The sequence below is a fragment of the Taudactylus pleione genome, unplaced genomic scaffold (assembly GCF_031769625.1).
Source record: "Taudactylus pleione unplaced genomic scaffold, aTauple2 ptg000439l, whole genome shotgun sequence".
Classification (NCBI taxonomy): Eukaryota; Metazoa; Chordata; class Amphibia; order Anura; family Myobatrachidae; genus Taudactylus; species Taudactylus pleione.
Window position 1 is genome coordinate 87,978 of NW_028284841.1, and position 26,715 is coordinate 114,692.

The following is a 26,715-nucleotide window of genomic DNA, read 5'->3' on the forward strand; positions in this document are numbered from 1 at the left end:
GTGGGTGGGAGGGCCCAAGGACAATTCCATCTTGCACCTCTTTTTTTTCTTTGCATTATGTACAGTTTGGGGCCTAGTTTTTCAAACTGCCATCCTGTCTGCCACTGCAGTTTCACGCCTAGATGGGTCACGTGTTTGTGCCGCCCACTCGTGTCGCTTAGCATAGTCATCCAGCTACCTCGGTGCAACGTTTTGGACATAAAAACACTATTGTGAGGTGTGAGGTGTTCAGAATAGACTGGAAATGAGTGGAAATTAAGGTTATTGAGGTTAATAATAGCATAGGAGCAGAAAAACCTACAAATTCTGTGATTTTAGCTGTTTTTATGCTTTTTTAAAAAAAAATCCAGATCCAAAACACAAAACCCAGAACCCAAAACACGGAAGGGTGGTTTTGGCAAAACCAATCCAGATCCAAAACACGAAGAAAGATCCAGATCCAAAACCAAAACACAAAACACGAAAAGTGGCCGGTGCACACCCCTAATATATATATATATATACATATATATATATATACATATATATATATATATATACTGTATATATATATATATTAGGGGTGTGCACCGGCCACTTTTCGTGTTTTGTGTTTTGGTTTTGGATCTGGATCTTTCTTCGTGTTTTGGATCTGGATTGGTTTTGCCAAAACCACCCTTCCGTGTTTTGGGTTCAGGGTTTTGTGTTTTGGATCTGTATTTTTTTGAAAAAGCATAAAAACAGCTAAAATCACAGAATTTGTGGGTTTTTCTGCTCCTATGCAATTATTAACCTCAATAACCTTCATTTCCACTCATTTCCAGTCTATTCTGAACACCTCCCACCTCACAATATTGTTTTTATGGCCAAAAGATTGCACCGAGGTAGCTGGATGACTATGCTAAGCGACACGAGTGGGCGGCACAAACACGTGGCCCATCAAGGAGTGACACTGCAGTGGCAGACAGGATGGCAGTTTGAAAAACTAGGCCCCAAACAGTACATACTGCAAAAAAAAAAAAGAGGTGCAAGATGGAATTGTCCTTGGGCCCTCCCACCCACCCTTATGTTGTATAAATAGGACATGCACACTTTAACAAACCAATCATTTCAGCGCCAGGGTGTGCCACATGACTGTGGCTGAAATTATTGGTTCGTTTGGGCCCCCACAAAACAAGCTGGCAATTAATGTGTCCCTGCACAAACTGGCTTTACGGAGGCAAGATGTCGTCCTCATCCTCCTCATCCACCGATTCCTTGGATAAAACAGGAAAAAGGGATTTAGGTGTCCCTGGACTGCTTACGGTCTTAGCCAAAGTTTCTGAACTTGACAGTAACTTTTTATGAACGCGCTGCAGGTGCCGTATAAGGGAGGATGTTCCTAGGTGGTTAACGTCCCTACCCCTACTTATTTCACCTTTACATATGGTACACATGGCAAGACAGTTGTTGTCCGGATTTGGATAGAAATATTGCCAGACCAAAGAGGTAGAATGTTTGGTCTTCTGCACAGGCATGACCGTGATGGGCTTTTTCATCCCATGGACAACAACTGACTCCCCCGAAGCCTGATTTAAACAAACCACATCACCATCAGAATCCTCCTCGCCAACTTCCTCCTCAGTGCCAGCTACACCAGTATCCTCATCCTGTTGTGCTTCAACAGTGACATCTTCAATTTGCATATCAGCAAGTGGACTGTGGGTGCTCCTTTCAGCACTTGCAGGGGGCGTGCAAATGGTGGAAAGAGCCACCTCTTCCCGTCCAGTGCTGGGAAGGTCAGGCATCGCAACCGCCACCACACTTGGACTCTCCTTGGGGATTTGTGATATCTTCTTAGAACGCACAGTTCTTCGCTGTGCTTTTGCCAGCTTAACTCGTTTGATTTTTTTAGCGGGAGGAGGGCTTCCATCGTCATGTGAAGCTGAACCACTAGTCATGAACATAGGGAAAGACCTTAGCCGTTCCTTGCCACTCCGTGTCGTAAATGGCATATTAGCAAGTTTACGTTTCTCTTCAGATGATTTAAATGTTTTTTTCAAGGTCATTTTCCTGAACTTTGTCATTTGGGATTGTATGTGCCCTCTACTATGACATTGGGCATCGGCCTTGGCAGACGACGTTGATGGCATGTTATCGTCTATGTCATAACTAGTGGCAGCAGCTTCAGCACTAGGAGGAAGTGGTTCTTGATCTTTCCCTATTTTATTTTTATCGGAGAAAGTTTGGTCCTCCATTTATGTTATATTGATATATACATGCGGCTAAGGCGCACACAAACACAGAAAATAATTTTTTATTTTTGTTGGAGACTAGTGCACTTTGTGGGTTACACCACCCTTTAAGAAATGAGCCAGCCGGCCCTTTACTTATGGGACACAGGCGCATGCTTGGCGCTGCTCCTTTGTTGATGCACGTGCAGCCACAGTGCACACAATTCACAAACACAGAAATTTATTTTTTATTTTGTTTGGAGTGCCCTTTGGGGGTTACAGCACCCTTTAGCGGTCAATCAAGCCGGCCCTTTATTTATGGGACACAGGCGCACGCTTGGCACTACTTTGTTGATGCACGTGCGGCTACTGCGCACACAATTCACAAACACAAAAAAATATATTTTTTTATTTTGTTTGGAGTGCCCTTTGGGGGTTACAGCACCCTTTAATGGACAAGCCAGCCGGACCTTTACGTATGACACAGGCGCACGCTTGGCACTACTTTGTTGATGCATGTGCGGCTACTGTGCACACAATTCACAAACACAGAAAATATTTTTTTATTTTGTTTGGAGTGTACTTTGGGGGTTACAGCACCCTTTAACGGTCAAGCCAGCCGGCCCTTTACTTATGACACAGGCGCACACTTGGCACTACTTTGTTGATGCACGTGCGGCTACTGCGCACACAATTCACAAACACAGAAAATATATATTTTTTTTGTTTGGAGTTTACTTCGGGGGTTACAGCACCCTTTAACGGACAAGCCAGCCGGCCCTTTACTAATGGGACACAGGCACACGCTTGGCGCTGTTCCTTTGTTGATGCACGTGCAGCCACAGTGCACACAATTCACAAACACAGAAAAAACATTATTTTTTTTAGCACTTGGGAGGAGCACCCCTGACGGACAGAGCACCCCCTGGACAACACTACAGCACCCCTTTAGGACTGGGACACTGCACAGGACTTTGGAGTGGACACAGTCCCTATGGACAACTGACTGCACAACACAGTCCAGCCAGCCCCTATGGACTTTGAAGTAGTGGACACAGCCCCTATGGACAACAGCAGCACAGCACAACACAGCCAGCCCCTATGGACTTTGAAGTAGTGGACACAGCCCCTATGGACAATAGCAGCACAGCGCAGCACAGCACAGCACAACACTACTCTGCACTACACTACACTACACAGCCCAGCCAGCCCTAACTCCCACCCTCCCTCTTCACTGTCCACAGCCGAGTGAGAAAATGGCGCCGACGCGGGTACCTTATATAGGATCCAAAACCCGCGAGACCCGGAAGGCGGGATGATGATGTTTTGCCTCGATTTCAGATCCGAGTCAGGCAGGAAAAGTCGAGCCTGACTCGGATCGGCCTCGGATCGGGGGGGCTCGGGGGGGTTCGGATTTCAGAAATCCTAACCCGCTCACCCCTAATATATATATATATATATTGTATATATATATATATATGTATATATATATATGTATGTATATATATATATATATATATATATATATATATACAGTCAGGTCCATAAATATTGGGACATTGACAGAATTTTCATATTTTGTCCTCTATTCACCACCACAATGGCTTTGAAATTAAACAAACAAGATGTGATTTAACTGCAGACTTTCAGATTTAATTTGAGGGTAATTACATCCAAATCAGGTGAACAGTGTAGGAATTACAACGGTTTCTATATGTGCCTCCCACTTTTTGAGGGGCCAAAAGTAATGGGACAAACTAAACAATCCTAAATCTAACTTTCACTTTTTAATACTTTGTTGCAAATCCTTTGCAGATAATTACAGCCTGAAGTCTGGAACGCATAGACATCACCAGACGCTGGGTTTCATCCCTGGTGATGCTCTGCCAGGCCTCTACTGCAAATGTCTTCAGTTCCTGCTTGTTCTTGGGGCATTTTTCCTTCAGTTTTGTCTTCATCAAGTGAAATGCATGCTCAATCGGATTCAGGTCAGGGGATTGACTTGGCCATTGCATAACATTCCACTTTTTAGCCTTAAAAAACTCTTTGGTTGCTTTTGCAGTATGCTTCGGGTCATTGTCCATCTGCACTGTGAAGCGCTGTCCAATGAGTTCTGAAGCATTTGACTGAATATGAGCATATAATATTGCCCGAAACACTTCAGAATTCATTCTGCTGCTTTTGTCAGCAGTCACATTATCAATAAATAGAAGGGAACCAGTTCCATTGGCAGCCATACATGCCCACGCCATGACACTACCACCACCATGCTTCACTGATGAGGTGGTATGTTTTGGATCATGAGCAGTTCCTTTCCTTCTCTTCTCTTCCCATCACTCTGGTACAAGTTGATTTTTGTCTCATCTGTCAATAGGATGTTGTTCCAGAACTGTAATGGCTTTTTTAGATGTTGTTTGGCAAACTCTAATCTGGTCTTCCTGTTTTTGTGGCTCACCAATGGTTTGCATCTTGTGGTGAAACCTCTATATTCACTCTTGTGAAGTCTTCTCTTGATTGTTGACTTTGACACATATACATCTACCTCCTGGAGAGTGTTCTAGATTTGGCCAACTGTTGTGAAGGGGTTTTTCTTCACCAGGGAAATAATTCTTTTGTCATCCACCACAGTTGTTTTCCGTGGTCTTCCGAGTCTTTTTGGTGTTGCTGAGCTCTCCGGTGCATTCTTTCTTTTTAAGAATGTTCCAAACAGTTGATTTGGCCAAACCTAATGTTTTTGCTATCTCTCTGATGGGTTTGTTTTGATTTTTCAGCCTAATGATGGCTTGCTTCACTGATAGTGACAGCTCTTTGGATCTCATATTGAGAGTTGACAGCAACTGATTCCAAATGCAAATGTCACACCTAGAATCAACTCCAGATCTTTTACCTGCTTATTTGATAATGAAATAACGAGGGAATAGCCCACACCTGTCCATGAAATAGCTTTTGAGTTGATAGTCCCATTACTTTTGGCCCCTTAAAAAGTGGGAGGCACATATTGAAACTGTTGTAATTCCTACACCGTTCACCCGATTTGGATGTAATTACCCTCAAATTAAATCTGAAAGTCTGCAGTTAAAGCACATCTAGTTTGTTTCATTTCAAAACCATTGTGGTGGGGAATAGAGGCCAAAATCTGAAAATCCTGTCAATGTCCCAATATTTATGGACCTGACTGTATATATATGTATCATACTTACCAACTTTTATTATCTGCTACCGGGGAGATGCCTGGAGAGTAGACAGCTGGCCACTCTGGGGGGGCGGGTGCGGTTTACTATATCATTAGGCCCTTCCCCTGTAATGGCAAACTACCGCTAATCGTGGGAGTGCGAGGAGGGCGGCTAAATTACACATTTTCGACCCCTCCATATGGAACCGCGATTCACGCCAATTATGCTGCGATTCCCGGCAATTATCTCCCCATCCTGCCCACTTTGCTAGAAAGTGGGCGGGATGCGGGAGATCCGGATACTCTTCCAGGGGTGCGGGGGTCTCCCAGAAAATTAGATTCATTCTCTGTGCGCTCCAGTCAGCGCTGCACTTACCTTATCCCTCCGTGTGACGTGATGATGTGGGGTTAAGGGGGCTAGTCGTCAGGGCGCATTTAAGCACTGTTATGGCTCTGGGTGCAAGCGCCAATGACTATGCAATGGCTGGTGTTAAAACAATGGGCGGCATCGGTTTCCACTTGCAGACACATAAACCCCCACATTGCCCTTATGGGTGCTCAAAATTATCTGAAGGCACAAGTTGCTGCCTGCAACTACAGACACTTTGCGTGTGACTCAGACTCATCCTCAAAATGTGTAAAAGACAGTCACTTTTCAAACAATGCAAGTTGAGTCAATGGCGGCTGCAGGGCTGCAACGTCCCCAATAAAATCCACCACCACCGCAAGTATGCCCCAGTCTATGTACTGGCAGTGGCTTCCCATAGCAAGTGCTTTCTGTTAGTTGCACACCAGGCTATAAGTCGCAGGGGAAGGTGTTTTTTCCCCTTGGGACTGCCAATCCAGACTGCCACTAACAGAAAGTACTTCCAATGGGTAGCCACACCTGCTTCTATTATGCTAATGTTACCTGGTTGCTTCTGATGCAGTTTGGTCTCCTAAAGCTGAGATATATTTCTATGCTATTTACTATTGGGAGTGCTGTTAATTTAATATTGGGCTTGGTAGGGAAATATTTGTAAAGTGCAATGGAATATGCTAGTGCTATAGAGGGATGTAGTTATGAAACCAGTGGCGAATCCTGACAAGGGACCGATGCCTATATTAATCCCAACATCGGAACACCCTTAACATTAGCCGTGGGGGGGAGGGTTAGGTTTAGGGAGCATAGCGGTGTTAGGTTTTGGGGGGAGAGGTTAGGGTTAGGCACTGCTAGGGGGGGAGATTTAGGCACCCCAGGGGGTGGTTAGGGTTAGGCACCCCACTAAGGGAAGGTTAGGGGGGGAGAGGGGAAGGGATAGGGTCAGGGCCAGATTAAGGTTTGTGGGGGCCCCAGGGCAACTAAATGGTGGGGACCCCATCAATGACATTCCCACAACCACACGCAGCGACTATGTCCCCCAACATAAAATCATTCAGACACTCCTGATTGGAATGATTTATATATATATATATATATATATATATTTATATATATACACAGTGTGTATACATATACAGTGTATGTACATATACAGTGTGTATATATATATATATATATATATAGTTCCAAATAATGCAATGGCACTCCGAGATTTGAATAATTGCAAAACTGTATTAAAGTCGCTTCCGACGTTTCAGAGCTTCCACGCTCTTTTTTCAAGGAAATACAGACATAAGACAATAAACACATTACACCTTACCTTAAATAGTAAGCGATCCCCTTAGCAGAGTAGGACTGGGGCAGGAGCACATCCGGTCTGTCACACGAGGTGCTGCCCGAGGCCGTCCCTGACCAATGGCGTCACAAACTCAGCGCCCGCCGTCACTATGGTGACGCGATACCGGGTATGCGTGATGTCTCTCCAGGTCCCACTCATGCTAAAAAACAAAAAACAGAAAACAAAAAACAGTAATGCAGCACAACCTACTTTCACAAATATACACAGGTCACTGAATCATAATCAATAAATGGATGAAAAAGGGGTTAAATACAGTAGAATATTAAATCGATCACATTATACAGACTAACTTTAGACATACTAACATTAAACAAATAAATTCAAGAAATTCAAGAAAGTATCTTAAAATAAAACACTCCACGGCATTTTTTCATTTAGTCCTTTTGGATTAATGGTATTCAAACGATGTATCCATTGTGCCTCACGTTTTAACAATTGTCCATCTCGATCGCCACCTCTAATGGACTTAGGGATGCAGTCAATAATCATATGTTTTAATTCAGCTAGGCTATGACCAGCTTCTAAAAAGTGCCGTGCCACCGGTTGGTCAGGGGGTTTACCCGTAAGTGCTGAGCGAATGGCCGAACGATGTAAAGCCATTCGTTCGCAAAATGTTCTAGAGGTTTTTCCCACATAGTGTTTACCACACGGACAAATTATATTGTACACTACATGTGTGTTAGTACAAGTCAGTACATGTTTTATACGAATACTAGCCCCTGTGTGAGGATGTGAGAATGAAGATCCTGTTAACATACAGTATGTCTGCAACTCTGCATGTAGTGCAATTAAGACACTTGTAGCAACCTGGTCCTTTTTGCAAAAAATTTAAACTCTGATGAGTGACCATGTCTTCAAATCCCGTAACGTCCGTGTGTACCACAATGTCTCTAATGCTTTTTCCTCTTGTGAAACATGGCATCGGTTTCTTCTTTTTGAAGCAAGGTAGACTTTTATCTGTGGCTACCAATGATCATAATGCCCTCGATGCCCTCTGAACCACCGGGCTGGATGTACTGAACTCAAGTTTCCATGGTATAGTATCGCGCTTGTCCCTTACTCTGGGTTCCAAAAGAGTACTTCTAGAGATTTTTAAAACCTTCAGTTTTGGTTGCTGTAATAAGCCTAAATTATAACCTCGCAAAACAAATTTATTAACAATCTTATCCAATTCGGAAGAAAGTATTGACACATCACTTGTAATGCGTGCAACACTTAACATTTGTGAACGGGGTAGTCCTTTTATCAATGGTTTTGGATGATGACTTGTTGCCAAAAGCAACGTATTTCTGTCGGTAGGCTTTGTATATACCTCAGTGTAGATCTTTCCTTGTTTGATTGAAACCAGGACATCCAGATAATTGATGGATTCAGTACTAGTTTGATACGTCAATTTGATTGGAGAGTCTGATGAATTGATGTCACGTATATGTTTTTCAAAAGCAATTGTCTCTCCCTTCCACAAGATGAACACATCATCTATGTATCGTAAGTACATTAAAAATGAACTGGCTACACTGGGGTTGTTCCAAAACATGTTCCTTTCCACAGCAAACATGAAAATATTTGCATAGGACGGGGATACACTACTCCCCATTGCACACCCGGACACTTGTTTGAAAAATCGACCGTTAAAGATTAAATAATTGTTTTTCAAAATAAGTTCTAATAAAGACATAAATAATGGTAGATCCAGTTCGTCCATACTTTGATCCTCCAAAAATTGTTTCATAGATTCTAACCCCTCATGATGAGGAATTGAAGTATATAGGCTATTTATATCCAGGGTACATAATACCGTATTTTCCGGAACCGTCTGCATACAACTTAATTTTTGCAAAAAACTGGTGGTGTCTTTGATGAAAAAAGGCTGTTTAATAATATATGGTTGTAAAATACAATCCAGATACATCGATACCGGTTGGTACAAAGACTGACATGCCAAAATGATCGGTCGTCCTGGAGGAGGGGTGACATTTTTGTGGAGTTTTGGTACTGTATACATAATTGATACTAACGGAAAATCCTGTGTTAACGCTTTCCTCAATTTTTCAGTGATTAATCCATTGTTCTTAGCTTCCATAAGGACACAATCCAGATGTATTTTAAACTCTCTAGTAGGATCCTGTGATAAAGCTGTATATGTTGATGTATCAGATAATTGCTTATCTATTTCACCTATATAGTCAGCCAAGCCTTGAATTACAATCGCCCCGCCTTTGTCGGCCGGGAGTATAATTATATTGCGATATTCTCCAAGGTGTCTTAATTGCACTACATGCAGACATATGTTAACAGGATCTTCATTCTCAAATCCTCACACAGGGGCTAGTATTCGTATAAAACATGTACTGACGTGTACTAACACACATGTAGTGTACATTATAATTTGTCCATGTGGTAAACACTATGTGGGAAACCCCTCTAGAACATTTTGCGAACGAATGGCTTTACATCGTTCGGCCATTCGCTCAGCACTTACGGGTAAACCCCTGACCAACCGGTGGCACGGCACTTTTTAGAAGCTGGTCATAGCCTAGCTGAATTAAAACATATGATTATTGACTGCATCCCTAAGTCCATTAGAGGTGGCGATCGAGATGGACAATTGTTAAAACGTGAGGCACAATGGATACATCGTTTGAATACCATTAATCCAAAAGGACTAAATGAAAAAATGCCGTGGAGTGTTTTATTTTAAGATACTTTCTTGAATTTCTTGAATTTATTTGTTTAATGTTAGTATGTCTAAAGTTAGTCTGTATAATGTGATCGATTTAATATTCTACTGTATTTAACCCCTTTTTCATCCATTTATTGATTATGATTCAGTGACCTGTGTATATTTGTGAAAGTAGGTTGTGCTGCATTACTGTTTTTTGTTTTTTAGCATGAGTGGGACCTGGAGAGACATCACGCATACCCGGTATCGCGTCACCATAGTGACGGCGGACGCTGAGTTTGTGACGTCATTGGTCAGGGACGGCCTCGGGCAGCACCTCGTGTGACTGACCGGATGTGCTCCTGCCCCGGTCCTACTCTGCTAAGGGGATCGCTTACTATTTAAGGTAAGGTGTAATGTGTTTATTGTCTTATGTCTGTATTTCCTTGAAAAAAGAGCGTGGAAGCTCTGAAATGTCGGAAGCGACTTTAATACAGTTTTGCAATTATTCAAATCTCGGAGTACAATTGCATTATTTGGAACTGCATTATTTTCTAGCAATTGGCACCGGAGTGGTTGTGAGGATTGATGCACTGGAGTGCCGGATTATATACATGTTCCTGAGTGGTGGGAAGAGACAACGTTGTGGAGAGAGGGAAAGAGAGAGTGGTGAGAGAAAGGGAGAGAGGAGGGAGGGACAGGGAGATAGAGAGTGTGATAGAAAGTTAGTAAAAGAGAGATAGAGGGATGGATAGAGAGGGGAGAGAGAGAGAGGGTGGAGGGAGAGGGAGTGAGGAGGGAGGAAGGCACAGGGAGGGAAGAAAGGAGAGTGAGACAGAGAGGGAGAGAGAAAGATAGTGTGATGAAGGGAGATATGAAGGGATTGAGAGCGTGCACACACTCACCTATTGTAGCAGCCGCATCTTTGTGATGAGGCAGGCACTTCTCAGCATTAGGCCACGCCCCCTACCCATACACCCGCGAATCACGGCAATGAGGGGGTGGGGCTTGCATTGTCAATCACGATCGAGCCCATGATCGATGATAGAATGCGCTGCGTATGATGCTGCCAGGAGCCGGCCAGGGAGTGACCGGAGTGGCCAGGTTCTGGCCAATGTTTGCAGCAGTGTGGGGGCCCCGAATGCGTGGGGGCCCCTGGACAACTGCCCCCGTCCGCCCCGCCTATAATACGGCCCTGGATAGGGTACTTACCTGCCCTGTCGAGATCGTCTCCCTTCGGGCTTCCGGTGTCGGGATATGAAATGGCTGTTCAGCCGCTGGGACTTCATACCCATTCCGCTATGGAAATAGATGTTAATAAATAAATAGGTCTACATATTAAATGGTAATTCTATTAATTTAGTGTTGAGCTAGCTTGGGTTTAAGGTGGTCTTGCCTACCAGTCAAACACTAAGGGCCTGATTCTGAATCGTACATGCAATGTAGATGTTCACATAGTTGAGCAATTTTTTTTACAACTGCACATGTGCAAAATCATCTGAAAACTCCTTCAGAGCATTATAAAGAGGGTACGCACAAAGTGCTGTTTGTCTAAGGAGAGATGGAATCAGAAATGTTATAGAAAAGTGATGGCCATTCCTGGGAGGTGACCGGGAGGTGGTTAGAAATTAATTAAAAAAAATTCTGTACCATGGGCGTATTATGGGAGTGTCGCAGGTGTGTCAGTGAAAGTATCTGCGTTCATAGATGCACACACGCAGACCGATGTCAGACAGAGAAACTGTTCCTACCATAGGGCAGATGCAAATTTTGATGAAGCGCCTGATGGTGGCGTATAAGAACCCAACAATCGGTATTACAGCGTGCACAAGTGCCAAAAGTGGGCTTCTCAGACCTTGCAAATTGGCCTGCATGGATGTATACAAGGCAAGGAGATGGTAGTGGTATTTGCATGAAGTCGCAGACCTCCAATAGACGCTACTCATTGCGCTTTTGCCTGTGACTCAGCATCAGGACCAAAGAGCCAAAAATATATATAGAAAATGGAAAGAACCATGCCAATCAGACCTAAAGGCATGCCCTATACATGCCCCAGCAAAGCTCCTCACATGCCCATCACACCTCCTGCAAATGCCCTCTCACACCTCCACAATGTACAGTACCTTGACTCTGCAGCGCAGAGGAAGGACGGACTCCCTCCATCTCCTCCTCCTTCTTGTATTTTGCAGAGAAGTAAGACATAGAAGCACATCTAGCATCTATACCCCATATGAAACGAGACACCCAGCATGACTGAGATGCTCTGAGAAGAGTAGCGTACTGTATTTTTCTTTGTTTTTCTTTGTATTTGAAATTTTAGTCGCTTCGCAGACACAGCAAAAATCAACTAACAGTATGACTTTTACCGCACAGGAATTGGTTTACTTTACACACAGTTGCAGATGAAGCACAATGGAAATCGGCGTGAGAAAAAGCCCTTTTCACAGATTCACACTCAGTCGCATACAAATGTATATATGTCACACAGATTGATCAAAGTAATCTAACAATGTAATTTTGTTGCTCCCATTATGTGTTAGAGGAGTGCATTCCACCATTGCATCCTGCTCCTGCATTGAAGTATAGAAACCACCTTTACCAAGATAGTCAACGCAGTCCTTACTGAGCATGATCGAACCCTGCGACCTGACGTTATCTTGTCCAGGTGTACTGTACCTGTGTATGTGACTGAGACTGTACTGCACGGACCTGCAGCAAATGCATTCCTCTGGGGAAGTAGTATATTAGCTAGATAATGCTACTGCTGTCTCTATTAGCATAACCGCTTAAACTGTTACCATTGGCGACCGCTGTTACCCTGAGTAGACTTCCAACACATTTAAGGACAAGCTGTCTAGACTTAAGTCCATTTACCATTGTTCTACACCAAGAGGACATATCAACATTATTTATATGAGTAATTTTGAGCAAGAAAGTCGTTCATGACCTGGTGCGCTAAGAGGGGCTATTTGGCGCAACTGAAGCCATCGTGTGAAAGGACCCATCTGTAAACTGCCATGGATTTATAATAAAACAGAGATGTTAGATTAGGAACAAATGACTGGGGGGAAATTCCAGGAAAAGAGAGAACGTCTAACATGACATCATTATAAGAAAAAAGTGTAGCACTGGTAGACAACAAGAATAATTTAATACACAATAAAACAGTAAACATAAAAACACATATACATATAAATGAAGCGCCTATTGGCCAATAGGTGCTTCATTTATATGTATATGTGTTTTTATGTTTATTGTTTTATTGTGTATTAAATTATTCTTGTTGTCTACCAGCGCTACACTTCTTTCTTGTTCAGACTTCATCTAGTGGGTTGCAGATCCCATTACGTGTAGCAGCTCAGTAGTACAACTGATTCTCACACAGAATCCATTGCGAACCTAATTCTTATTATCCATGACATCATTATGCCCACACCCCTCCTGGATGTCACACTGATTGGCCAAAGTACATTTCAATCAGTGGTAATATCTTCTTTATTGATTGAGGAAAGCCCCTAGGCAAAATGCGCATTGGGAACCCACGGGTGCCCCATTTTTGTGCAGAGCGGGACACCCCTGCACAAAGGTGTTGTATGGCTGAATGATTTGTCTGCATACTGACAAGGTAATACAGATTTATATTTTACATGTACAAATGCTGGGCACTTCTCTATGATGAGAGACTGACTTTTTTCAAAGGATCAAGTTATAGGATCTCACTGCTCTCCTCTAAATATCAGTGTTCCCTGTATAATGAGACGGAATCGGTATGAAATACCAACAGTCGGGATCCTAGCTGTCAGAGTCCCGAGACTTGTTGGTCGGTATACTAAACCTCCCCCTCTCCCTACCCTAATCCTCCCTCTTTGGTGCCTAACCCTAACCTCCCCCCCTAGTGCCTGAACCTAATCTCCCCCTCCCCGCACCTTAAACCTATCCCTCCTCCCTTAGATGACTCCCTCCCCCTAGTGCCTAACCCAGAGGTTCCCAAATGCGGTCCTCAAGACTCCCCAACAGTTCAGGTTTAAGAGATATCCATGGATGAGCACAGGTGGTTAAATTAAATTGACTGAGGTACTAATTAAGTCACCTGTGCTCAACCATGGATATCTCCAAAACCTGGACTGTTGGGGAGCCTCGAGGACCAGGTTTGGGAACCTCTGGCCTAATCCCTAAACCTACCCCCCCCCTCCAATCCCGTTACTTACCTTTGGCATCCCGGCACTCGGGATGCCGGTGCCGGGATTCTGACCGGCGTCGGTATTCTGGCACCGGCAATGTAAGAGCCAGCATCCCGACTGCCGGAATGCCAAGCGCATCCCTAATGAGTCATATCAACAGTATGTGTGTTGGTCTAACTTGGCCGCAGTGATCAAACTCATATCATGTGAAGAAATATATTTTTAATGACATGTCTATGCATAGCAGACAACTTATAGAGACTCATGATATAGGAGATTACTCAGATAAAGATTACCTGTACCATGTATAAGGTAGAGGAGAACAATATCCTGCACTAAACATTGAATTTCCATTTTTACCCTTTCCTATCAGCAACAAATATTAGCCTTGTAAATTCTCACATTGACTGTTCAATGGCTGATGGTAAGACAGCCAATAGTAGAAAGGAGCAACTGGAGACACAAGCCGATATTGCCTGGAATTATAGATCTGCTACTTAGCAGCGGTGAGAAGCAGAATCTAGAAAGCAGAGCTTTTTGTCCTAACTTTTCTATCTTTTAATACTGAATTATTGTATTGTCTATCGATCATAACAACACCACAGAAAGAATATTGATACTGTACATAATCTTCTGTGATTGAATACTAATAATACTGATGTATGTCATATTACAAATAACTATTTGGTAACATTACCTCTATTCAAACTAGGGGTGAGCGGGTTCGGATTTCTGAAATCCGAACCCCCCCGAGCCCCCCCGATCCGAGTCCGATCCGAATCAGGCTCGACTTTTCCCGCCTGACTCGGATCTGAAATCGAGGCAAAACGTCATCATCCTGCCTTCCGAGTCTCGCGGGTTTTGGATCCTATATAAGGTACCCGCGTCGGCGCCATTTTCTCACTCGGCTGTGGACAGTGAAGAGGGAGGGTGGGAGTTAGGGCTGTGTAGTGTAGTGTAGTGTAGTGCTGCTGTTGTCCACTACTTCAAAGTCCATAGGGGCTGGCTGTGTTGTGCTGTGCTGCTGTTGTTAATAGGGGCTGTGTCCACTACTTCAAAGTCCATAGGGGCTGGCTGGACTGTGTTGTGCAGTCAGTTCTCCATAGGGGCTGTGTCCACTCCAAAGTCCTGTGCAGTGTCCCAGTCCTAAAGGGGTGCTGTAGTGTTGTCCAGGGGGTGCTCTGTCCATCAGGGGTGCTCCCCCCAAGTGCAAAAAAAATAATATATTTTCTGTGTTTGTGAATTGTGTGCGCAGTAGCCGCACGTGCATCAACAAAGTAGTGCCAAGCGTGCGCCTGTGTCATAAGTAAAGGGCCGGCTGGCTTGACCGTTAAAGGGTGCTGTAACCCCCGAAAAGTACACTCCAGTCCAAACCAAAAAAAAATTATTTTCTGTGTTTGTGAATTGTGTGCGCAGTAGCCGCACGTGCATCAACAAAGTAGTGCCAAGCGTGCGCCTGTGTCATAAGTAAAGGGCCGGCTGGCTTGACCGTTAAGGGTGCTGTAACCCCCGAAAGTACACTCCAGTCCAAACCCAAAAAAAAATTATTTTCTGTGTTTGTGAATTGTGTGCGCAGTAGCCGCACGTGCATCAACAAAGTAGTGCCAAGCGTGCGCCTGTGTCATAAGTAAAGGGCCGGCTGGCTTGACCGTTAAGGGTGCTGTAACCCCCGAAAGAACACTCCAGTCCAAACCAAAAAAAAAATTATTTGCTGTGTTTGTGAATTGTGTGCACAGTAGCCGCACGTGCATCAACAAAGTAGTGCCAAGCGTGCGCCTGTGTCATAAGTAAAGGGCCGGCTGGCTTGACCGTTAAGGGTGCTGTAACCCCCGAAAGTACACTCCAGTCCAAACCAAAAAAAAAATTATTTTCTGTGTTTGTGAATTGTGTGCGCAGTAGCCGCACGTGCATCAACAAAGTAGTGCCAAGCGTGCACCTGTGTCATAAGTAAAGGGCCGGCTGGCTTGACCGTTAAAGGGTGCTGTAACCCCCAAAGTACACTCCAGTCCAAAACAAAAAAAAAATTATTTTCTGTGTTTGTGAATTGTGTGCGCAGTAGCCGCATGTGCATCAACAAAGTAGTGCCAAGCGTGCGCCTGTGTCATAAGTAAAGGGCCGGCTGGCTTGACCATTAAAGGGTGCTGTAACCCCCAAAGTACACTCCAGTCCAAACCAAAAAAAAAATTATTTTCTGTGTTTGTGAATTGTGTGCGCAGTAGCCGCACGTGCATCAACAAAGTAGTGCCAAGTGTGCGCCTGTGTCATAAGTAAAGGGCCGGCTGGCTTGACCGTTAAAGGGTGCTGTAACCCCCGAAAGTACAGTCCAGTCCAAACCAAAAAAAAATTATTTTCTGTGTTTGTGAATTGTGTGCGCAGTAGCCGCATGTGCATCAACAAAGTAGTGCCAAGCGTGCGCCTGTGTCATAAGTAAAGGGCCGGCTGGCTTGACCGTTAAAGGGTGCTGTAACCCCCAAAGTACACTCCAGTCCAAACCAAAAAAAAAATTATTTTCTGTGTTTGTGAATTGTGTGCGCAGTGGCTGCACGTGCATCAACAAAGGAGCAGCGCCAAGCGTGCGCCTGTGTCCCATAAGTAAAGAGCCGGCTGGCTCATTTCTTAAAGGGTGGTGTAACCCACAAAGTGCACTACTCTCCAGCAAAAATAAAAAAATATTTTCTGTGTTTGTGTGCACTTTAGCCGCACGTATATATATCAATATAACATAAATGGAGGACCAAACTTTCTCCGATAAAAATAAAATAGGGAAAGATCAAGAACCATTTCCTCCTAGTGCTGTTGCTGCTGCTGGGAGTTGTTCATCATCCCAGAGAGGAAGTAGGAACATCACTACTTTTACTAAACAATTGACCCTCCAACAGTCCCTAGCGATGAGGATGAAGTACGACAGCAGTCATCCTGAAGCAAAACGTATAACTGAGGCCTTGACTGCTATGTTGGTGTTAGACGTGCGTCCGGTATCTGACATTAGTGCAGTGGGATTTAGACAATTGATGGAGGTAGTGTGTCCTCGGTTCCAAATCCCGTCTAGATTCCACCTGCATCCTTAAAGCAGCAGCGACAAGCATGCGTCTGTCTGTTAAAGGGTGGTGACACCCTCAAAGTGTGCTACACAAACAATTAAAATATTGTTCTTTTTTTTTCTGTCTTTGTGAATTGTGTGGGCTGTAGCCGCACTTGCATCCTCAAAGCAGCAGCGACAAGCGTGCGTCTGTCTGTTAAAAGGTGTTGTAACTCTCAAAGTGCTCCAAAAAATCAAAAAAAATTTTTTAATGTGTTTGTGACTTGTGTGCGATGTAGCCACACTTGCATCCTCAAAGCAGCAGCGACAAGCGTGCGTCTGTCTGTTAAAGGGTGGTGACACCCTCAAAGTGTGCTACACAAACAATAAAAATATTCTTCTTCTTTTTTCTGTCTTTGTGAATTGTGTGGGCTGTAGCCGCACCTGCATCCTTAAAGCAGCAGCGACAAGCGTGCGTCTGTCTGTTAAAGGGTGGTGACACCCTCACAGTGTGCTACACAAACAATTAAAATATTGTTCTTTTTTTTTCGGTCTTTGTGAAATGTGTGGGCTGTAGCCGCACCTGCATCCTTAAAGCAGCAGCGACAAGCGTGCGTCTGTCTGTTAAAGGGTGGTGTAACTCTCAAAGTGCTCCAAAAAATAAAAAACTATTTTTTTAATGTGTTTGTGACTTGTGTGCGGTGTAGCCGCACTTGCATCCTCAAAGCAGCAGCGACAAGCGTGCGTCTGTCTGTTAAAGGGTGGTGACACCCTCAAAGTGTGCTACACAAACAATAAAAATATTCTTCTTCTTTTTCTGTCTTTGTGAATTGTGTGGGCTGTAGAAGCACCTGCATCCTTAAAGCAGCAGCGACAAGCGTGCGTCTGTCTGTTAAAGGGTGGTGACACCCTCAAAGTGTGCTACACAAACAATTAAAATATTGTTCTTTTTTTTTCAGTCTTTGTGAAATGTGTGGGCTGTAGCCGCACCTGCATCCTTAAAGCAGCAGCGACAAGCGTGCGTCTGTCTGTTAAAGGGTGGTGACAGCCTCAAAGTGTGCTACACAAACAATAAAAATATTCTTCTTTTTTCTGTCTTTGTGAATTGTGTGGGCTGTAGCCGCACCTGCATCCTTAAAGTAGCAGCGACAAGCGTGCATCTGTCTGTTAAAGGGTGGTGACACCCTCAAAGTGTGCTAGACAAACAATTAAAATATTGTTCTTTTTTCTGTCTTTGTGAATTGTGTGGGCTGTAGCCGCACCTGCATCCTTAAAGCAGCAGCGACAAGCGTGCGTCTGTCTGTTAAAGGGTGGTGACACCCTCAAAGTGTGCTACACAAACAATTAAAATATTGTTCTTTTTTTTTCGGTCTTTGTGAAATGTGTGGGCTGTAGCCGCACCTGCATCCTTAAAGCAGCAGCGACAAGCGTGCGTCTGTCTGTTAAAGGGTGGTGACACCCTCAAAGTGTGCTACACAAACAATAAAAATATTCTTCTTCTTTTTTCTGTCTATGTGAATTGTGTGGGCTGTAGCCGCACCTGCATCCTTAAAGCAGCAGCGACAAGCGTGCGTCTGTCTGTTAAAGGGTGGTGACACCCTCAAAGTGTTCTACACAAACAATTAAAATATTGTTCTTTTTTTTTCGGTCTTTGTGAAATGTGTGGGCTGTAGCCGCACCTGCATCCTTAAAGCAGCAGCGACAAGCGTGCGTCTGTCTGTTAAAGGGTGGTGTAACTCTCAAAGTGCTCCAAAAAATCAAAAACTATTTTTTTAATGTGTTTGTGACTTGTGTGCGATGTAGCCGCACTTGCATCCTCAAAGCAGCAGCGACAAGCGTGCGTCTGTCTGTTAAAGGGTGGTGACACCCTCAAAGTGTGCTACACAAACAATAAAAATATTCTTCTTCTTTTTTCTGTCTTTGTGAATTGTGTGGGCTGTAGCCGCACCTGCATCCTTAAAGCAGCAGCGACAAGCGTGCGTCTGTCTGTTAAAGGGTGGTGACACCCTCAAAGTGTGCTACACAAACAATTAAAATATTGTTCTTTTTTTTTCAGTCTTTGTGAAATGTGTGGGCTGTAGCCGCACCTGCATCCTTAAAGCAGCAGCGACAAGCGTGCGTCTGTCTGTTAAAGGGTGGTGACACCCTCAAAGTGTGCTACACAAACAATAAAAATATTCTTCTTCTTTTTTCTGTCTTTGTGAATTGTGTGGGCTGTAGCCGCACTTGCATCCTCAAAGCAGCAGCGACAAGCGTGCGTCTGTCTGTTAAAGGGTGGTGTAACCCTCAAAGTGTGCTCCACAAACAATAAAAATATTCTTTTTTTTCTGTCTTTGTGAATTGTGTGGGCTGTAGCCGCACTTGAATCCTCAAAGCAGCAGCGACAAGCGTGCGTCTCTCTGTTAAAGGATTACATCGGTGACAGCATCCAAGTAGGCATGTCAGACAGTCCGTACCTGTACTGGCAGGAAAAAGAAGCAATTTGGAGGTCCCTGTACAAACTGGCTCTATTTTACCTGAGTTGCCCCCCCTCCAGTGTGTACTCCGAAAGAGTGTTTAGTGCAGCCGGGAACCTTGTCAGCGAAAGGCGTAGGAGGTTGCTTCCACAAAATGTGGAGAAGATGATGTTCATAAAATGAATTATCAACTCTTCCAGGGTGACCAGCCTCCAGAACGTACAGAGGGACCTGTGGTTCCAGCAGGGACGAATTAATACTCTGTGAGGATGAGGATGTACACACTGAAGAGGGTGAGGAATCGGTGGATGAGGAGGATGAGGATGACATCTTGCCTCCGTAGAGCCAGTTTGTGCAGGGACAGATTAATTGCCAGCTTGTTTTGTGGGGGCCCAAACGAACCAATCATTTCAGCCACAGTCGTGTGGCAGACCCTGGCGCTGAAATGATTGGTTTGTTAAAGTGTGCATGTCCTGTTTATACAACATAAGGGTGGGTGGGAGGGCCCAAGGACAATTCCATCTTGCACCTCTTTTTTTTCTTTGCATTATGTACAGTTTGGGGCCTAGTTTTTCAATGCCATCCTGTCTGCCACTGCAGTTTCACGCCTAGATGGGTCACGTGTTTGTGCCGCCCACTCGTGTCGCTTAGCATAGTCATCCAGCTACCTCGGTGCAACCTTTTGGACATAAAAACACTATTGTGAGGTGTGAGGTATTCAGAATAGACTGGAAATGAGTGGAAATTAAGGTTATTGAGGTTAATAATAGCATAGGAGCAGAAAAACCTACAAATTCTGTGATTTTAGCTGTTTTTATGCTTTTTTTCAAAAAAATACAGATCCAAAACACAAAACCCAGAACCCAAAACACGGAAGGGTGGTTTTGGCAAAACCAATCCAGATCCAAAACACGAAGAAAGATCCAGATCCAAAACCAAAACACAAAACATGAAAAGTGGCCGGTGCACACCCCTAATTCAAACCTGGTGTATTTTAAATTATATGTATTTGTTACATGTTATTTGTCTAGTGTAGACATTGTGTTAATATTTCATCACCCCTTAAGAATACGGGAGACACCCCCCCACTTCTGTATGTCTTCACAACGCTTTCTATTTTTGCACAATTGCTGTACACTTTAAGGGCCTGATTCAGAGCTGAACGCTCTGACCAGAGCGCTCGCTCTGAATCAGGGCCCTCTACCTTTTTTTGGAGCGTCCTCATGGACGCTCGCATAGCTGTGGGTTACCACCCACAGCTATAGCGAGCGTCCATGATGATGGTCGCGATGGTCTTGACCATCGCGACCATCGGGCTTGCGACGGAGACCCTGCGGTAGGGTCTCACTGCCGCAAGCCCTGGAGTGATTTTGGCTCTATCAGAGCCAAAATCACTCCCACTGACATCACTAGTGATGTCAGTGGGGCCGGCTTCAGACGGTAGGCGCTCCCATGGCAACGCCTCCGTCTGGCAGGCACGCCCCCGGCACGCCCACCAAAGGGGGCGTGCTGTCAATCAATATCGACAGCACGCCCCCTTTGGTGCGAGACCCGGAGCGATGGTGAGCCCGTTGCTCGCCGGGTCTCGCGCATGCGCACGACGGAGCTCCATCCGTCGCGTGCATGCGCAGTGGGGAACATCGACCCGCTCGCGAGCAGGTCTGAATGACCCCCTAAGTCCATTTTAACTAAACTAAATAAGTATATTAAAAGTTACGTTCTACCATAATATAAGGTCCAAAGAGGGCCCTATCTATAGAGTTCTTTTCTTACCCTATACCTTACTACAGCAAATGGCTGGGGACCATTGGAATTTGGGAGCCACAATTAAAAGTTCTAAGAGCCACAGTTTAGCTATGGCTGATCTGTAGTATGACTAGGCATGCTCTCATAGTAGGATAGCTTCACCACTGCTAGGGGGCAGCATTTACTCCATCGGACGCAGCAGCAGATCTATTTACACAAGACGCCTCCTGCGGCATTAGCTTATTATTACACAGCCGCTGTGTACAAAGTCACATTAATAGTTATATTTAATAACTCATTTAATTGATGAATTTGATCCTAATACAGACTTGTAATTTATTGGTTGTGCAGTAAATTACAAGTCTGTATTAGGATCAAATTCATCAATTATAATGAGTTCTTAAATATAATTATTAATGCTTATAATAATTATGTTTTAACTCCTAAAAAGTAGATTAATTACATTACATTTTTGTTTAGAAAAAAGATAAATAAATAGCCAGGGAAAATATTTTTTTTATCTGACTTTTATACATGAGGAGCAACCATCGACTGTGGAGAAACATTACATTTACAATGCCTCACCTGAGACACCTGTCTCTTCTCCACCTGCATGAACAGCATGATCACTAACTGTACATCTCCTGAGAAAAGCAGCAATGAAGTACACCAAGCTGATGAGTTCCAAGCATCAAATTCTACAGAATATGAATATCTAGCTGGTGCATCTGTATGAGAAATAAATAGGGGAGGTTTGCATTGCGCCATCTTTAGTAGGATGGTCAGCCCCACAGTCTGATCTCACATCTGACCCCGGTGGTCTCAGCCAAAGGAAGAGCTAGATCATCCATTAAGTGAAATAGGCCATTTGCCGGCAATAAACATTAATGGATGGACTAGGCCACATAGTGGGAAATCTGCATTATGAAGATTATTGGGTTCTGCCCTGGTTTAAAGAAGTAAGTTAGTGCTCTGCTTCCCGGTGGCTGACATCGTCCCTGGGACCAGTCACCAATCTGTATCAAAGATTCATTCTCCTCCTCCCTCCATGCACATTCCTTCTCCTTTTCATTTTATCTCCACTCATCTCCTCTGCTATGAACACAAGCCGGGATCAGGAGGATATCAGGCAAAGCAGCAGTCAAGATAAATCATATAGGAATACAAATCAGAACCACCAGCAGTAAAAGACAGACTCATACAGTCTGAACAATTACCGATACAAATATAATTACAACTGAAGTTTTGTTCAGTAACATGGTCTTTGCTCATCCAAAACATTATTCTCCTCTTCCTCAAGGGAAATGATGCCACACACCCTCAGGTGCATACACGATGGCTCCTTCAGAATGATCAATACACAAAAATGGCCTTTTGAAAAGGTCAAATATTAATTCAATTACTATTTTGGTGAAGTTATATGAGTATTTGCATTTAACTTGTTGGTCTGTACCAAGATGTAAAAGATGAGTAAGGAGCCACTTTCAGAGAGGGTTGACATTGTCTCCTGCAAGTAGAACACATTTTATAAAGAAACTATGAGCCTGATTCAGATGTGAACTCTGTACACATTGCTGATGCGTCTTTGGATACAGCAGTGATGTGTAAATATTCTAATGCTGCAGGAGGCATCTGAAGGAAATAGACGCCTCCTGTCAGCATCTGCGATTCAAGTGCTGAGCCCAAAGATGCAGCATCTTATTGGTCGCAATGGTTGCAGCTACTCAGAATGCCCTCTTACCTGCTTTGCTGTAGCCAGGAAATCTGCGTCTTCTGATGCAGAGCCTGACCTCAACACTTCAAGAAAACGGAGGCCACACACCACCATTTCCAGGAACGCAGGCAGACGCCACCACCTCCCTGAACCCTAACGGTCATAGCCTGTCAATCTGGCTGTGGCTTTTGGACACTGCGAGCACGATTGCAGGACTCATTCTACACATAAGCAATACTTGACTTGTGCATGCTCAGCTCGCCCACCACCAGGTTAGTACGACAACCATCGGGTTGACATACTAAACCGAATCAGGCCCAATGTGTGATTTAATGGCATCTTACTTCAGACATTTTAAAGTCTCTGGAATGTGTACACATTCCAATTACATCCTACAAACTTTTGGATCACATATACATTAAATGCAATACAAAACACATGAGCCAGGATTTCCATAAAGAAGATGTGTGGGCTCCAATAGATTATGCTTGATCTAATTCTCAGATTAGAATTTGGAGAGATCTGAGCAAAAACCGAACAACTCACCTCTAGTAATTATTGCAATTTTATTATTTACAATCATTGTTGATAGTCACCAAACACACAGGACAGGGGCTGATGCAGAGGCATTACTACTTTCGTTGGTAAACGGAGCTAGCAATTTCTAAGTAAGGTCAGGGCTGCTGTAATTCTGCATGAGGGACCGATGGTACTCGATGTTACCGATGTTTATGGAGGTTTGCAAGGTATTACAGATGTGAGATAGCTGTAGTGGAAGGCAGTGGCTGTCTCTATGCTGGCAGTGCGACGACATTGCGATTGCATTTATTAGCATATTATCACAGCAGACCTGAGTGTAATTACGGAGCTGCGAATGCAATAGCGATCCTTGCTGAATCAGGCCCATAGGCTGAGATATGTTAATTTTTTGCACGCTTTCCAAAACATAGTTTAGCCATATTTTGCAGCTAAGTTTGCATCGGCTCTTCTGTGTCAACATTTGCCAAAATTAGTGGATGAAAGCATGGCGATCTCGACCAGAGTTACAGTACCTGCTTTCTTGCTTAGTTGAACCCTCCAATATTTGGATACTGAGTCATCTGAGAACATTGCACATTCTAGTTTTGTAAGCAGTCTATATATTTAGTTGTATAACAATATTTACACAGCAACACCTGCAGATCTTCAGAGACTAGCTCCTGACAGATTGTCAGAAATGTACATTGGTTGTCATGGATTTATAAAGATTTCTGCAGAGCTGTCAATCAGCACTCCAGATTATCTTGTGTTTTGTTAACTAGTTACTTCTTGTTTAAACAATCACTTTCCATAGGCCCAGTCATGCTGTAGGGTATTGACACTTGGAAGTCATACCTCCTTGACTGAAAATGAAAGCAAGTGCAAATGTTCTTGAATAGACAAGCTGGTGTACAGAAGAGTATGGTATATTCAACAGACATCACATGATTACGGTGAAAACACAGATATGTTTTGAGAATTGTAATTGTATGCTTTACAGATCAAAGAGATCTCTATCTTTCTATACATACTTGGAGATGCTATGTGGATTCTCTCACTCGGAAAAACACAGCACACTGTAAAAACCACCATTAACCAACCATAATTCACTAGGTAATACACAGTGCATATAACTGACTGGAACAGCTCCCTGTAGCCAGAATCACAGCTGCAGTGAGGTCCGGAGTGTCCTCTGAACGCTCCAAACGGCACACTGCAACCATAATAGCCCTCTGGAGTATCCTGGGGAATGGGAATGCATCGGGCGGAGGTACAAGCGTGCGTTTAGATGCGCAAGGGCTGTGACGCCCACTTTGAGCGGCTGCAGTCACAACCATCGGAAGCATCATTGGGACTTGCACCACCCTAATGCTGTCTGCAGCATCTCTGTCAGAGCATGGCCTCCAATGTACGTGACTTAGCGTCTGATTCAGCAAGGAACGCACGGATGCAGACGCACGCACCCGTCCGCTTCGAGAATATGCTAATCAATGCATACGCACAGAGACCGCAGCACAAGATGCAGACACCCAGTCTCATACTAAGCCGCCCATCTCCCTTTACTCACAGCCTGATAAGCACGCAACATAGCGGAAACATCGAGAACCATCGCACCCATTAGCATAATAGTGGTTGACCGGACCTGCCGCAGGACTTTCACCACTTCCTGTGTACAGCGTACGGCATGGCTGTGTATGCTGCTGCACTGCCTTAATTATGCATGCCCCTATAATGGCGATATAATGCCTGCATTCGCCTGACCACCCCCCGTCACCACCCACAAAAGGCAGTTCCTGTCAATCAATTTCGGAAGGGTCTGTGTACACACTGCGTATAGTCTGCATACCATAACCCGTTCTCTCCTTTGCGTTACTTGCTGAATCATGCCCTGAGTTAGCAGCCACTCCTGCGATAAGCCCATCAGAAGGGCTATGGGCCTGATTCAGACCCGCTCGTAAGCGCATGCAAGCGGGTCGATGTTGCCCAAATGCGCATGCGCACGATGGAGGCGGCTCCGTCGTGCATATGCGCGAGACCCGAATAACGACGGCCAAGCTGTCGTTATGGGTCTCGCACCAAAGGGTGCGTGCTGTCAATGGTTAATGACAGCATGCACCCTTTGGTGGGCGTGCCGGGGGCATGGCTGCCCAGACAGAGACGTTCCCGTGGGAACGCCTACCGTCTGGGGCCGGCCCCACTGACATGTCAGTGATGTCAGTGGGAGTGCTTTTGGCTCTGATAGAGCTAAAAGCACTCCAGGGCTCGCGGCAGCGAGACCCTACCGCAGGGTCTCGTTGCAAGCCCGATGGTCGCGATGGTCTTGACCATCACGACCATCAATTTGGCCGCTCGCTATAGCTGTGGGTGGTCAGCCACAGCTATGCGAGCGGCCAGGAGGCCGCTCCAAAAAGGACAAGGGACGGCCCTGATTCAGAGCTAGCGCTCTGTCAAAGCGTCCGGCTCTGAATCAGGGCCTATCTTCTTGTGTCTGTTTACCCACCTGCTTTTCACCGCCCAGGAAAGCCCAATACATTCCTATAATGTAATCAGTCCTGCGACTCTGTATGCAGACATAGCCCAATACATTCCTATAATGTAATCAGTCCTGTGACTCTGTATGCAGACATAGCCCAATACATTCCTATAATGTAATCAGTCCTGTGACTCTGTATGCAGACAATCACTTATTTATGTGAACATCGGCATTGCGTGCAGCTCAGAATCAGTCCCATAAAGAGTAAATTGATCTCTGCACTATTACACAAATATAGCATGCAAGACCTGGATAATACACATGGCTAATTCCTTAACTAATCTTTTTTTTCTTACATTTTTATTTACTATCATCAACATGTGGTACTATACAGACAAGGATAGACACTTGCTCAAACACACAGTAAAACACTGTTTCATGCTTATAAAGGGCACATTTGATACACGGAAAACATGGAAAAAAGTGACTCTTTCCCCCTTATTCTAGGGACGTGTATTACTGTTTTTACAGTGGGTTCTTTATATATTAATAATAAAGTTTGCAAATCTTGTACGATTTGCCCTAATAGCTTGATATCACCTCATATACAGTGTAATATCATATCTTTTAATTTAAAACACACAAAACTCAATGATGTTCACTGAACATACTGTATGCATCCAGCAGTCACAGGCTTTCTTGAAAAAACTTACATGAACCTTTAGATTTAGTCACAATGGCCCCATTGCAAAATATGATCAAAACGGCCGGATGTATCATCCGGGACATGCAGAGACAGGGGCTCTGACAGTTCCGGGGCTGCTGCGCATATGCAGTCCCAGGTGACTGGTGGCCATTGC